We start from the raw sequence: 14,769 nt of genomic DNA on the forward strand, positions 1-14,769 counted from the left end.
AACTTTTATTCTGTATCTTACACTCTGGGATGATGGAAAACAAGGATTGGTCTTCCCTTGTCTGCTCTTGAAGAGTATCATCCTTCTCAATTATCTTTTTTCAAGGCAAAATAAATTCATTTCCCTCTATCTGTCTTCATAGGACCTATTTTTCATCTATCTGAACCTCATTGCCCTTCTTAGTACTTATCTGAATCCTTATTAAAGTGCAATGTCCAGATGGATGGGTTGCCAAGGTGGGGTTTATTATCCAAAGTGGCATGAAGGGAGACTATTTTTCTGGATGAAGCCTACATTATATCTGCAATATATATAAAATAATAGTTGCTTTAAACAGAGTAGTCAGTGTTTGATGGTTGGTGCCTGACAGCTGATATGTAATACATTTTAGTACTTTTAGCCAGCACAAAATTGCATATATTAAATTTTAACATCAAACAGCAGTTTCAGGACTTATACCATTTTGAGATCAAACCTTCATGGGTCCAAATCTACTTTTTATTTCAATTCCAATTTAATCCATATATTTTAAGATGCAAGTCAAAGATAGAAATAAAATATTTTAAACACTTTTACTCCCAGTAAGAAATTTTATCTCATTCGTTGTCTTTCATTTGCCCATTGAGGTAGGTTCAGCTGTGTTCTTATCATCTTATAAGGCTGCTACTGCCCAGGATGCAAGGCCCTTGGTATCCCAAGAATATGGCTGAATCTTGGCAATTTGGTCTGCAGGACGTAGTTTATCAACCCCTGTCACATAAGATAAAGATGCATATAGATGCATGAGAGTATGAAAAGAATAGTTAACTTGAAAGATATTTAGAGAAGCTGACTGGGAGACGATTGAAAACAAGCTAAAATAAGTATTTCATTTTACAATGAAAATGTATGGAATTCATTATCAGGTGAAACAAAAACAACCACGGAGTGGACTTAAACTAAAGATTAGACAAATTCAGAGGGAAGAGAAAGTGCTGAAGAGCATCAAGACTTGATGGCTACATATTGTTTTCAGAATCAGAAGGATGAAGTGTTAACAGTATAATTTGTTGAATAACACTAGGAAAGGGAAATATTTTACTGCAATCGCTATATAGTTTTTAATTGTTAGCTGCCTAGGGTCACTTGGCAACTGAATGACCATATAAAATAAACATACAAATAAATAAATAAAACTGAACGTTAGAAAAATCATACTTAGAGCAGTTTGGGAATGAAATCAACTTATCTGGGGGTAGATGAGTCCTTCCATATTACAACTCTTCAAGTCAGAGCCAAACGCTCCCCATTGGGATATTTTTTTTCCTCTGGATTGTTAGCATTAAATGAGAAGCTGAAATGATAGTACAGAAGTTCCTTAACTGTTTTATGGTCATAAAACATAATCCAGCAAATATTCAGCCCTTCATCCTTAATCCCCATTGCTTTAGTAAGCAAGTTAAAGACATACCAAAATGAGAGCAGAATTCTACTTGTGGGATTTGTAACTGCCTAACATCTGCACTTCCTCTGTTTACATTCAGGGACTCTTGCGATCTATTTTATCCATGTACTGAAAATCAGTTATCTGAACACAAATGTTCCTTTTAGATTAATGAAATCAGTTCTTGTGCAGGTGTCTTAGTGAGATGTGGTAGGAGAGAAACACTTTCATAAGACTTCTGACAAAAAATAGTCCACTCTGAAAATAAGTTCTGATGTGAACTGAACATGAATGTGATCAAGCAATAAATCAGTGAATACTTAGAGGCAAACAAAGTCATTATCAAAACCCAAAATGTGTTTGTCAAAAACAGATCATACCAGACAAAATCTTATTACATTTTTTTGTAACAAAATTAGAGGATCAGAGTAATGCTGTGGATATGATTTACTTGGATTTCAGCAAGGCATTTGACAAAGTAGACCATAATCTATTACTTGATAAGATAGAAACATGTGGGTTAAACAACATCACCACCAGATGGATCCATAACTGGCTGATCAGCTACACTCAACTAGGAGTCCTCAATGAAACTGCATCTACATGCAGGGAAATATGCAGTGGTGTTCTGATATCTCAGGGGTTTCCAGAAAGAAGAGGGAGTCAAGCTATTCTCCAAAGTACCTGAGTGCAGAACAAGAAACAACAGATGGAAACTAATCAAGGAGAGAAGCAACCTAGAACTAAGAAGAAATTTACAGACAGAACAATTAAGCAGTGGAATAACTTGCCTCTAGAAGTTGTGAATTCTCCAACACTGGAAATTTTTAAGCAGAGATTGGACAACCATTTGTCTAAAATGGTTTGGGGTTTCCTACCTGAGCATGGGAGTTGGACTAGAAGACCTCCAAGGTCCCTTCCAATCCTGTTCTATTCTACTCTATTCTAAATATTTATTTTTTCATACTTGTCAGAAGGTTCATAAAATTGATTCAAATACACTCTACATGCACAGATATTGATGTCATCCCTACAATCTGGATTTAATTTCTCACATTTAAGTGAATTTGTTCTCCATTGTCAGTGAATTAAGAGTCTCAGGCAATAATTCTGGCTTTTCTTGTTGGGACTGTAGCCTGCTGATTTGTAGTTGGCAATGGGTAGTTGCCAGTGTGTCCTCAAGAGGCCAGTTCCTATACATTGCTCTATGTAAACCCCTATTGACCTTTGGCTCTTCCTTTGAAATATGACCATAAAAATAATGAGCCCCTGAAATACTTTTGGCAATTATACCATTCCTAGAATGAAAAGACATTGTCATTAACATGTAGCTTGTAGACACTAGTTTCTGGGATTGGCATGCAGCCAACTGAAAAAGGGAGCTGGTTTTAAAACTGACACAGGTTCAGTGGGATAATTAGGAGGCTTTGTTTGAGTTTGTTGATATAAATGTACAGAAGATTAGCCTTTCCCCTTTCAGCTCTGAATAATGATCAGTTAACAGGTGGCTAACTAATGGCAGAACATGAAATCAATTCTTTGTTCCCTGATACCTTCATTTGTTATTTTTCTGTAGAGGATATTTCAATAGAAAGAATTTTATCTGCTCCTTCTCACTATACTTTTTTGCTTTCAATTCATGCAACAAATGTAATTTATCTAGAACAACAAATGTTTCATGTCATGCCATCCATTGAGTTATCTGTAGGAACAACATAAACATTTGCAACCACCCAGGCTATCCACCTGCCAATTTGGCTGGACAATAGAGTAGGCAAATTGTAGCCCATTCCTCATACATACCTGTTTCTCCAGCAAGGAAGTTGGTATGATTTCCATTTTTTGCTCTGTTTGTTCCATTGCTGGCAACTTCAAAGGATTATGAACTAGGGAGGGAAAACATTTTTTACTTCCCACTGTCTTCTTGTTCAGCTTGAGGCCATTGCTGTGAAATATACTCCCATTCTTATCGGAAATTAATAATGGCCTTCATAATGTGAAAAAAGAGAAGATGTATGCAGATAATCTAGTGCACCTGAGATGTGTTACAACCTCAGCATTACCAATTCCTGCTGCAGTTAGGAGTTCCAGTCCACAATTTATGCATTTGTATGTTTGTTAAATTGTTGAATGTCCCGATTTTCTGCTCTGATAGTACTTAATTGGCTAACGAAGTAAAAACTAAAAACGAAATATTACTATTATAAACATCAACTAATGTTTAAAAAGATACATCTTTTTAGATATTCTAACCAATGTGTAATGGAATATATGGATGACCTTGGGGGAAGAAGGGAAGAGATGCTGCTTAGGAAATAATCAGACAAGAAAGACTGTGGTTTAATGGTAACTGGTTCTTTGATAGCTGGCTTCCTAGATCTGAATGGGAGGAGCTAAGAATAATCAGAGATAACCCTCAGATGAATGTGGATCTTCCTGTGAAGAGGAATTTTGAGGATTCCTGTTGCTGGAAGGAGCTTTTGGAGAGCTGTGCCTGCATCTTTCCTCTCAGTTGTTTGGTTTTTCTAAAGCATGCATGGGAATTTTTTTTCATTTGGTTTTTGTTTTAAAAGCTAATTGAAGGCTGATTTACTTTAACTCTCTGGTGATTTTTAATTTGAATTCTTTAATGTTTTTTTTCACTGTTTCATTCTGCTGTTCTGAATTACTTTCACTTTCTCCATATGGAAATCGATGGAGATTTTCTGGGTAGTAAAAGTGAATAGTTTGGATTTCCATTTGCATCAGATTTTCATGACACAGGTTTTGCATTTTCATAATTTTAAAAAAGCTGTGATCTTTAATTTTTTTTTAATGGTTCATGGATATTTTCTCTTTTTTCCTTTTTTTCCCCATCCTTTTTTTGTGAGAAATATTATATTAATGTTCTTGGTTACTCTGTTATAACATATTTAACCCCCTGTCCTGAAAAGGAACTGTTCATTTCAAGTTGTGAATGCCTAGTTAGTGGACTATATTAAAAAATGCAAACAATGTACCAACTAAGAGATAAAGCCCTCTGGGAAGCCTTTGAAAAAAGAATGCTTTTTAACCTACAAGTTTAAATTGAAAACTTTGGTAAAAGTTTGATAAAAATAACAAAGATTTTAAATCAACCTAAAGGAGATATCCAGTCACAAGCAACTGTAGCCAACCAAACTGGCAACTGGATGGATTGGAATCTAAATTGCTACTGGCAGATTTAAAGGAGCTACTGGCAGATTTAAAGGAGAAGGAACTTGGTTTGGAAATTGTAAGTTCATTTGAGAAGGCTGAAGGGGATATGGATTTTACAGATCTGGAATTAACAGAATTGAAGAGAGATGAACTGGACATTCTTAAGATTGATGGTGATTGGGGAATGGACTTTAACTAACGAAAATAATTTGGACTGGACCTTTTGGGAAAATGGATCGACAGCAGAGGTTTATGATTGTGGGCAGTAGGAAATATTTGTTGGGAAAGTTTTCAACCAAAATCTTAAGAAGTTTATTATTAAAAATTAAACAAAGGTATTTGATCTCAGACAGATCAGAAATAATGACTGTGATGATTTATGGTAGATAAGAAGCTGTTGTAGACTTTCTGAATTAAATACAATAAAAAACAGAGGACTTTGAAGTTAATTTGCTATTGGTTCACCTGTTAACTACCTTGCCTTTATCTACAGTAGATAGGTGACAGATCAAATTGGTTGCAAATAGACATAGAAGTTTATACATTTTGGGCCTGCTTCAAGGAGAGGGGAAGCTAATATTATTCCAATATATTTATCAGTAGGAGGTATGATATATGTATATGAGTTTTTGTCTTTTTTCTTTTTTGGTGCACACTTTTATCTTCTCTAGTGTTTTGTCTATTTTTTGTTTTGTTTTTGTAAAATTTATTTCCCCCTTTTGGGGGTGTTTGCATTGTATCTTAATTTTCCAAATAAAATAAAAATGTACTCAAAAATAAAAAATAAAAATGGAGCCTTTTAAAATAGCACAACCTGTTATTTTTGTTCCTATTACTTTTCTCTTCTACTTTGTTTTGGCAACCTTGTTTTAATTCGGTTACTGAATTTATTCTGACTATAAGGTATAAGGCAACCAGCTGTCCCAGTTTTGCAAGGACAGGTCTTGGGCAGGAACTTCCTGACTATTGGCACATAGCACAAAATATCCACATTTCTAAGAGTTGACTAACAGCAGCACAAGATCAGTTGGGAAAGCAGGAGAAGGACCAGGTGAGCTACAGTGCAAGAAATAACCTGCTATTTGCTCTTCTTTACAGCCCTCTAACCATGATTATGTCTGCAAAAATCAAGATGGTATAGCATGACAGCCTTCTCTCCACCCAGTTCCTAGTGCAGGACATCCATTAAAACAATCCAAACAATTTCAGTACCATAGATAAACTAAAACCCCTTTTGAAATGAGTCAAATAATAGCATCAGTGTCATTTTAATTTGCAGCTGGGAAGACACCAGCTTCTCAATCTCTTTCTCCTCTACATAATATTTGAGACTGGGCTGGCCTATATTTCTATAGATCTTATGGATTAACAGATGTTTTCTTCAATAAAAATCTTATATAATTGCCTCATTTAGACATGGGGGGAACACATCCTACAGTACTTGCAGAGAGTTGGATAGCATTTCTTTTAACTGTGGGGCAGAGCCATTAACTTGAAATTCAGAATTGGGTCCTATCAATTTTACCCACATCTGCAGAACTACAAATGATCTTCCCCTAAGATAAGGAATGACTAATGGGACTATGCACATTTCCAACAAAGGAGAAAGCTCCTTAGACCCCACAAGAGCCTCTGTTAGTCATTGAAGTTAGAAGGCTTTCTCATGAGGTTGAAAAAAAAGAAGCACACTTAGATTTCTCTTGTCTGTCTTTAATGACTGAGCAGATGATACCCTGAGCACTTTGTATGCCAACCAGGTAAGCTGCTAAGTCTGGCTACATAGCACTCAGCAACTGAAGCCAATCTTATGTTCTGGTTTATATGGACTGCTTCCAGTTTGTCTGGGACAGCATTCTTGTAGAGCAGGGGTGTCAAACTCACATCATCACGGCAGTGTCACTTGATGTATTGGGACTTTCCCCCTCTTTTCTAAACCAGGCGTGGGCATGGTCAACACGTGATGCATCTGGTTTGCGGGCCGGGAGTTTAACAGCCCTGCTGTACTAGAGTTTCCATTCACCCTTAAGGTTTGGATTTCACCCCCTCAAAAAAAGTCTTTGAGATTGGACTTCCATCCCCTCCTGCAGTGGCAATATTGAGTTATTTGCTGATTGTTTTCTTTGATTATTTGGTGTAAGTGTCGTTTAAATTTTCACTGCTTTCAATTATGTTTCTACATGGGGAAATATTTCTGGGTATCTGGTATGACTGGAGTAGTATAAAGTTTAAGTAAATAAATGTAAAATGTAAAACTTGATTAATATCAGAGTCATTATGGATGGCTAAGTCTCTCCTTTTCACATTACATTCCACCATGCTCCTCTATCAATGAAAAAAAAAAACCCTGAAGTAGCAGGACTAGTCAATCTGGAAGATAGAAGGAAGATTTAACAGATGACCTGATAACTTGTAGCTAAGTTACCTAAACATTTCACAAAAATGGATTTCAAATTATGGCTCTGGTACTCCGCCCTAACCACTGTCTCAATGAAACCATAACATTTCAGGGATCCATGTCTATGACAAATAGCTGTCCAGGCTCTGCTTGCACACATCCAGTGAAGAGGCAGTCATTTTATCTTTGAATAATAGTTTCCACTCCTCCTATTGTTAAAATAATTTTTCTAACTTTTTTTTATTCCATGTTCCATCCTTTGGGATATCAGAGAACAGGTGTTGCCCTTCCATGTGTCATCCTTTACATTCCACAGACTAACATCAAGTTTCTTATGCTGTTTGAAAAATATATCCTCTGGTCAGTCTTCTGCTCTGATGGTTAAACAGAGGAAGAACACTTTTATTTTAAAGAAAAATGAAAGGAGTAGACATATGTTCCATTTATGTACTATTGAATTGAGTGGATGAAAATTCAGTGAATATGATCTACTTAAACTCCTCCTTTTCCTTCTTCTCCATAAGCCAATAAAGCTCTGTGATAATCTTACACTAGAGTAATCATAAGCCCAATCAAAATATATGTACAGAATTAAAAAAGAAATTGCAATGCAATTGATACCCAGCCAAGACTATTTCATCTACCAATTTCTAACATAATGTCTGAATATGGCTACAGTATTGTATACTATATAGCCAATAGTAGATATCTAGACAGTCAAAAACACAATTGTGACCTTTACTTTTTATTTTTCCGGTGAAATAAAAAGGTTTTTCAGGCAACTATGTTATTTTTATAGACCTTTGAAATTAATAGAATTTGCTTCTGAGTAGATTTTAGCTTTTTTTTCCATATGTAGACCTAATCAAGTACATAAGACTACTGATTGCTGAATGTAAACATAACAATTTCATGAATATTTAGGCCAAAAGATAATGCTCCTTCCGACATTTTGAATCACTAGTTCTCAGATCTTCTGATCATTGGCCATGTAGTTTGAGATTTACATGATTTGTGACCATAAACTGATAAATGGACATGTCTTTATCAGCCATATTTAGAACAAATAGGTCAGCTGAGAATATTACAAGATCATTTCTTTTTAAGGGAGTGCATAGTGTTTTTCTTAATGTTCAGTTTAATAAAATCTTGCCAGTTTGAATGGTAATTAAATATTAGATATTTTTGAAAAGGTGTAAAACATTGGTTGCTTGGTGTTCAAAAATTCAAAAAAAAAAAAGCATTTGCTTTGTTACACCATACAGTCGGTAATAACTTTTTGAACTTTTCTATTTTTTTTCCCCTATGGGCTAAGCTAAAATGTCTCTGAATGGCAATTCTCAAGCATCAACCTAACAGAAGTTTATATATTCTGAATGAGCCACAGGGTATGTTTTCATCAAGAAACTGGTGCATGATATTAAACATGTATTCATTACAATAAAATACTTTATCCACCACCCTTTCTTGTAATCTGTTTAAAATATTTGCCTCTTCATTCAGAGTAATGAAAAATGTATTTAAATGAATCCAGGTGTTCAAAGTAGGAATTAAATAGTTCAGTTATTTACATTTTTTATTCTCCTTTTTCCATTAAAGTAATTCAGACTGCTTCAATTCAGAGTCTTTTGAATAATTTGCTACAAATATTATAGGGAAAATTGAACTATTGCATCTCCCTGGTTGCTTAATACTGGAGTGAAAGGAGAGGAGGGGAGAGGATAATTTATTTGAAAAACTAATCTTGAACATCAAGCTCTTATATAATCCTGATGCCAATAAACTTGTTTCTTTAAGTCTGAGTTGGATTGGGTGGGTGGGATTGGATGGGTGGATGGAGGATAAGCCTACAGGTACTAAGGATATACTAGCTGCAGCAGATGATAAATTTAGGAAATGGATTACATTAAACACACACACAAAATGAGATGATCAAACTATTTACAACCAAAGCCCTAGCTTATGTTAAAAAATAGTAAACATTCATACGTGTTTTTACCCTTGAGGTTTTTAACATCAGTTAGACAGCTGACTTAAGGCAAACAGCCAAAGGATATGGGTATCACTTGCAGTTGGAGCCTTGCTGAAAAGCTGCAGAGTAAAATGGAGAATAAGGAATGATTATGTTTCTTCCACCGGATCAGAATAAATGGTAGGTATACTCAGGTAAGAGGGCCCTTTGTGGCCCTTTGTTATTGGAATAGTGCTGTAATGTCACCCTTAGTTCTTCTTTACATTAAACTAGACATACCCAATTCCAGCAACCGTTCTTCATATGTTTTAGCCTCTAGTTTCCTAATCATCTTGGTTGCTCTTCTCTGTACTCTTTCTACAGTCTCAACATCTTTTTTACATTGTGGCAATCACAACTGGATGTAGTATTCCTTTTCAGCAGTTTTTATCCAGCATTTATACTCTGGCCTACATGGACCAAAAGATTATTGTTGATTGATTCAGAGACATAGTATGAAACAAATAAAATAACATGATTCATTATGAAAGAGTTACAGCTTATTTGAAAATATTAAACCACATGGTGAAATCCCCAAACGCAAGGGATGATGGAGTAAACAACTTCACCCAATCTAAAATATCTCTTTCATCACACTCTTATCTTCACAAAAATACATTTTTAATTTCTTTCATTGTTAAAAAAACAAAGCAATACTTCTGTTATGATAAAGGTACTTAAGAAGGTACTTAAAGTACATTCCTTCTTAGAATTGACAATGCTGTAGGTAGAAATACACTAACTGTCAGAACTTTCTCTGAGCCTTTAAAAATGTATAGAAGTAAATCCAGACAGAAAAATCTGAACAAAAGCAATATTTTATTTATTATATTACCAATATGGATTAATTTTGTTTCATATTTAGCAAGTGAAAAATGCATATTATTTTTTATACCTTCAAGTCAGTCTGGAGATTGCTTTGATGAGTCCCTGCAGTTTTCTTGGCAAGATTTTGGAAGTGGTTTGCCGCTGACTACTTCCTAGAGCTGAGAAAGAATGATTGACCTATTCTGCTGGCTTTGTGTCTAAGGTTGAAATAGATCTCATAGTCTCTTGGTTCCTAGTCTGCTGCCTTAACCATTACAGCAAACTGGCTCCTGCACATGTGTTAGGGTCTTTCAATACCAATGATTTTATTGAGATAGCTGAATGCATAACCTCATAACCTATTAAAATGTTTCTGCTTTGTTGTTCAATTACTTTCCATTATCCCCAGATAATATGTTCCTCCCTTCATTGATGTTTGTCTCTGCAATCTTGGTTTTCTGTTTCTTTTTTCACCCCTGAGTATAGATGGGGTATAGAATAGAGTAGACCTTTCATTATTTACATTAAACTAGATTTGTGTGTAGTTTATTCTTTATTAAGCCCTATATCACTTAATAACCTTATAGCATTTAACTTTTAGGCTTATATACCATCCCATAATGCTTTACAGCACTCTCTGAGCAGTTTACAATGTAGCAGCATTATTTGCATATGTCCCCCCCTCCAACAATCTGGTTTCTCATTTTAACAACCTCAGAAGGATGGGAGGCTGAGTCAACTTTGAGCCAGATCAGGATTTTGTCTGCAACTGCACTTTAACCAATGTGTCACTAGGGCTAAAATGGAACTTTGTCTAAAAATTAATAAAAATAGGACCAGTGTCATTAAAGGTAAATATAACTCTGGTATAGGACCTTCAAACTCTGCTTGAGACTTGTTGGAATTCCCTGTTTACAACAAGAATGTTCCAATAAAATGAATGTGTTTTCAGATATTCTCCAGGGTTCAGAGGGAATTAGGGTACCCTCTGTAATATAGCTACCTGTAGTACATGGAATACATCTTGCAGCCAGTGGGTAGAAAGACGAAGGACATATGAACACCAATGAATGAATAAATGCTACCATCTTCCATCACAAATGACAACAATGTTGTTTTCTCTACCTTTCAATCCTATGTTGAATTTGCAGTTTTGTTGATGGATAAGTAGATTAGACAGAGCTAAACTTTTGGAAAGAGCATGCTATTTTATTTTTGTAAAATCAGGATACTTGACATTAATAACAGTTAAGTATCCTGATTCTACAGAAATTCTCATCTCTATGTTGGACTTTATTTTTTTTACTTTATTTTTTAATAATGAGAATGATGTGCCCATGTGTGTGTGTGTATAATGTTTGAAGGAAAAAATATTTATTATGATTTTGATATATCAGTTGGTTTTCCCCCCCAAAACCCTTTAGGGATTTATAAACATTATTCATCACACACCAAACACATTTTGGTGCATTAGCTTAAGTACATTTGGAAAGTCTGCAGTCTTAATGCATTTGATTGCAAAATTAAGCTCTCTGCATTAATTTTATCAAAACAAATGGCTAATTGGTCTTCTGAAACAAAATTACACAAAGAGGTCTCCCTGGGAAACCCCATGTGTGATGATATGTGCTGAAGGAAGCACGGACAACATTGGGAAAAGCAGCATGGGGAGGATCAAATAAGGCGTTTCTTTATATTACAACATACAAAAGGAAATGTCAAAATGAGGAAGCAGACAAATGAAGTGATGTCAGATTATGGGAAAAGCATAGTTCAAAAATCACCATGGGACTTCTGTTCGATCTGTTTGAAAATGATACATATGTTGTACCAACAAGTCATCTTAAACCATCAGTCCTCTTCCTGCCTTTCTCTTATAGCATAGTGGAATTTTATTCTTTCTGTGGGACCAAAAAGGTTGGAACTGCCATCTTCTGAAGGAAAGGTGTTGCTTCTAATTGTTATTCTTAATCAAGGACTGCTTTTTTTTTTTTTTGCTGAAAGACAGGTATGCACTCCCCTATCTCTTTCATTGTACCCTTGGAGATTTCAAAGAATCACACTACTGAAATACGGCAGAAGATCATTAAACCCTATAATGCTTGGCACCTTCTCAACTGTTTTCATCAAGTGGAATTGACCTACGAAACTTGGATGACCTAGAAGAATCTGTTAGTGATCCTCCACTAATAAGAGAAGTTGAGGCTGTTATTTCTGAGTGACTAACTTGCTCCATGTTGTAGTTAATATCAGGATGTCTCCATATTAATATTTCTGAAATGGTTACCTGTTGACTTGTTCTGGAGATTTATAGTGACTGAGGCAGTGCTGATGTGAAGTCAATATTTCTACATTTATCTTAGTATATTTTTTCAATTGATTTGACATTTTACCATGAATGTTTGTGTTTTAGGGGAAGTTGTTTGTTACAGGGACAAGTTAAGAAATAACAGCAATGCGATTTTCTACCATTTATATGTATACTTATATGATTGCATTTGTATGAATAATAATGACTGAAATAATGACTGAAATAGATATACTAATTTATACTATACAGTATAAATTTATACTATATGGTAAAATCCCGATAAAATGGGAGCAAGGGAAAAAAGTGTCACCCTATTCCTTCCAGTGATATCCTTCTTGACAGATATTTTGCTGTTTAATAAAAACATTTTTCCTTATCACCAAAGTAAATTTCAGACTACTTATAAATATTTGCCTTTCAGCATCTAAAAAGGTTTCATGGTTTCTATTCTTCTTATACCGTATAATTTTTAACTGCTAATTTGCTAACAAGGAGCTCTCTTGTCACAGGTGATGAGAAGAAGTAGAGAGAGGGGAAAAACCCTCTACCCTTTGGGCCTGAAAAACAAAGCCATCCCACTTTTCTCATCTTTTTTTTTTCTTCCCCAAGGTTCTTCTGGAGCCAAGTTGGTTGACTGAAGGATAAGAGTTATGATGCTGTCTGGCAATAGTGCATAAGCCCACCCTTTCTTGAGTCTTTTTCAGCCCAATTAATTGGCATTGGGCTTCCCTCCATTCCTTTATCCCTGTGGATGTAGATTGCTATGATCAGATCCTTCACTACAGTTCTTCTGCACATTAGCTTATATTCTCCATGGTTGCAATATTAAATCTGACCAAACTATCTTTTTAATTGGAGACTCTGGGGTCCCCAAATTTAATCTCGTGACCCCCTACCACCATTAGACAATTTGTAAGGCGATTATAAGAAGTGACAACTGTTATTTTTTTAATCTGTGCATGTAGCCCCCAATATTTTAACCTCATTCATGGCTGTTCCTATGGAGAGAAAAGGACATCATGGAAGCACATTACATAATTTGTGTAATTTGCACAATTTCTTCAGGAAAGAAATGATGTTATGTGGCTTCTATCAGTCACAAGCCCTCAATCATAGCCTTGTAAGAGACATGAGACTTAAAGCACATGTTTCATTCAAGTTCATTTAGTGAGATTTATGGAAAAATGAGGAACTAATCATACTCTGATATTCAAACCACTACAATTTGCTGCCTGCCTCACTCCTGATTCCTACATAAAGTGCTCCAATCACCATTCCTCATCTAACTGATGTCATTTATTTTTTTATATTTTAGATTTCTTAAGCACCCATCTCCCTTGGATTTATGCTTTTAAAGTCCCTCAGTTATATAAAAGAAAAAAGGAAAATGCCCAAAAGAACATGCAAAATTGACCACAGCCAGAATCTTCATATCACCAAAAGCAGGCAGAGTAGAACCTCCTAAAATGAATGTAATATCTTCTACTACCTTTATGGAGGGAGTAATAGTGAGCAGCTTCTGATCGTATTTGGTGACAGGCTTTTATGTAAGTCTGCTTTTCATCTTAGCACATTTTTAGAGATTCTGTTCCATTGTCAAGAAGCAGACTGAGAGATGAAGATATTTTAAAAATATGATAAGAATTTCATTGCATGCAAAGGAAGAAAGAAGTAGACACAAAGGAGGGTAACTGTTGAGAAGCCTAGAATCAAAGTAAAACCAGGACCTGTAAACAGCATATAATTAGCCATTGTTTTTCTATTTGCTTCCTTTAATATGCAATAGGGGGAAATACAATAAAATGTCAAGGACTCAATTAAACAGATGGTTCTCTACTGCTTATTTTTCTCCACTGTATTGTTTGCGTCAATTAAAATCAAAATGCCTTGATGGAAAGTGACTCACCAATTCCCGTAAAGTGCTTTTCTTAAGACAGAATGAGGAGGAAGAAGTAAAGGCAGAGCAAAGGAAGAAGGATCATATCATGAGCTTTTATTAGGAGCATTATTATTTCTCATTAATTAAACTGAACATTGCTTTAGTGACGTCTTGGGCTCATTTTACAGGAAAAAATCACCGCAGATTGCCAAGTTAAATAGACAATTACAGGAAGCCCGAATTATGCCTACATTGCATTCCCTAAGGGCAGTGGGCCAAGTTCATGTCAAATCCATAATAACTAGAATATCTCCCACTAAAAACAGCTCTCGTGAATATACGTCACAAGTCATTTGTAATGTACGCAGAGGAAGTATTGATCTTCCTTGAGCTTCCTTTCTCATAAACTCATAATAGTAAAAGGAGGGAGATGTAAGCAAACTTCTTCTGGCTATGCCCAGGTGGTACACCAGTTCCTTTTAAAAACCCAATATGGCATAATTAACAAAACAAACAAGCAAGGAAGATTTATGATTTATTTTTCAGGAGTCAAAATGACAGCTATCTGAAAACACTTCATGAGCTATTTAATCCTGACAAAATATATAGTCTTTGGAGTCACATCATCACATTTGTTGGCTTCTTTTCTGGCAAACTGCAAAGCAAAACTAAAGGGTTGGTACTGAACAATCTATGGGTCATTGACCAATGTAGTTGAAGGTACAGTTTTTGTAACAAACTATGTGCTTAAGTCAGATTTTTGCAA

At 35.3% G+C, this 14,769-nt stretch overlaps 1 long non-coding RNA gene across 3 annotated transcripts; it reads right to left on the bottom strand.

Annotated features, from left to right (window-relative positions):
* Nucleotides 1–581: 581 nt before the first annotated feature.
* On the bottom strand, nt 582–14,052 carry LOC148127613 (uncharacterized). 3 transcript variants are annotated; one of them, XR_015740975.1, is made up of 4 exons: nt 9,902–9,988; nt 9,247–9,416; nt 8,995–9,086; nt 582–750 (listed from the first exon to the last, which is right to left on the bottom strand). It is a non-coding gene; the product is annotated as an uncharacterized LOC148127613 (long non-coding RNA). The 3 variants fall into 3 exon arrangements; XR_015740976.1 differs by lacking the exon at nt 582–750 and adding an exon at nt 3,248–3,309; XR_015740973.1 differs by lacking the exons at nt 9,247–9,416; nt 9,902–9,988 and adding an exon at nt 14,031–14,052.
* Nucleotides 14,053–14,769: the final 717 nt, after the last annotated feature.

Source organism: Pseudonaja textilis, chromosome 1, assembly GCF_049901715.1.
Source record: "Pseudonaja textilis isolate UNSWEBS1 chromosome 1, rPseTex1.2, whole genome shotgun sequence".
Classification (NCBI taxonomy): domain Eukaryota; kingdom Metazoa; phylum Chordata; class Lepidosauria; order Squamata; family Elapidae; genus Pseudonaja; species Pseudonaja textilis.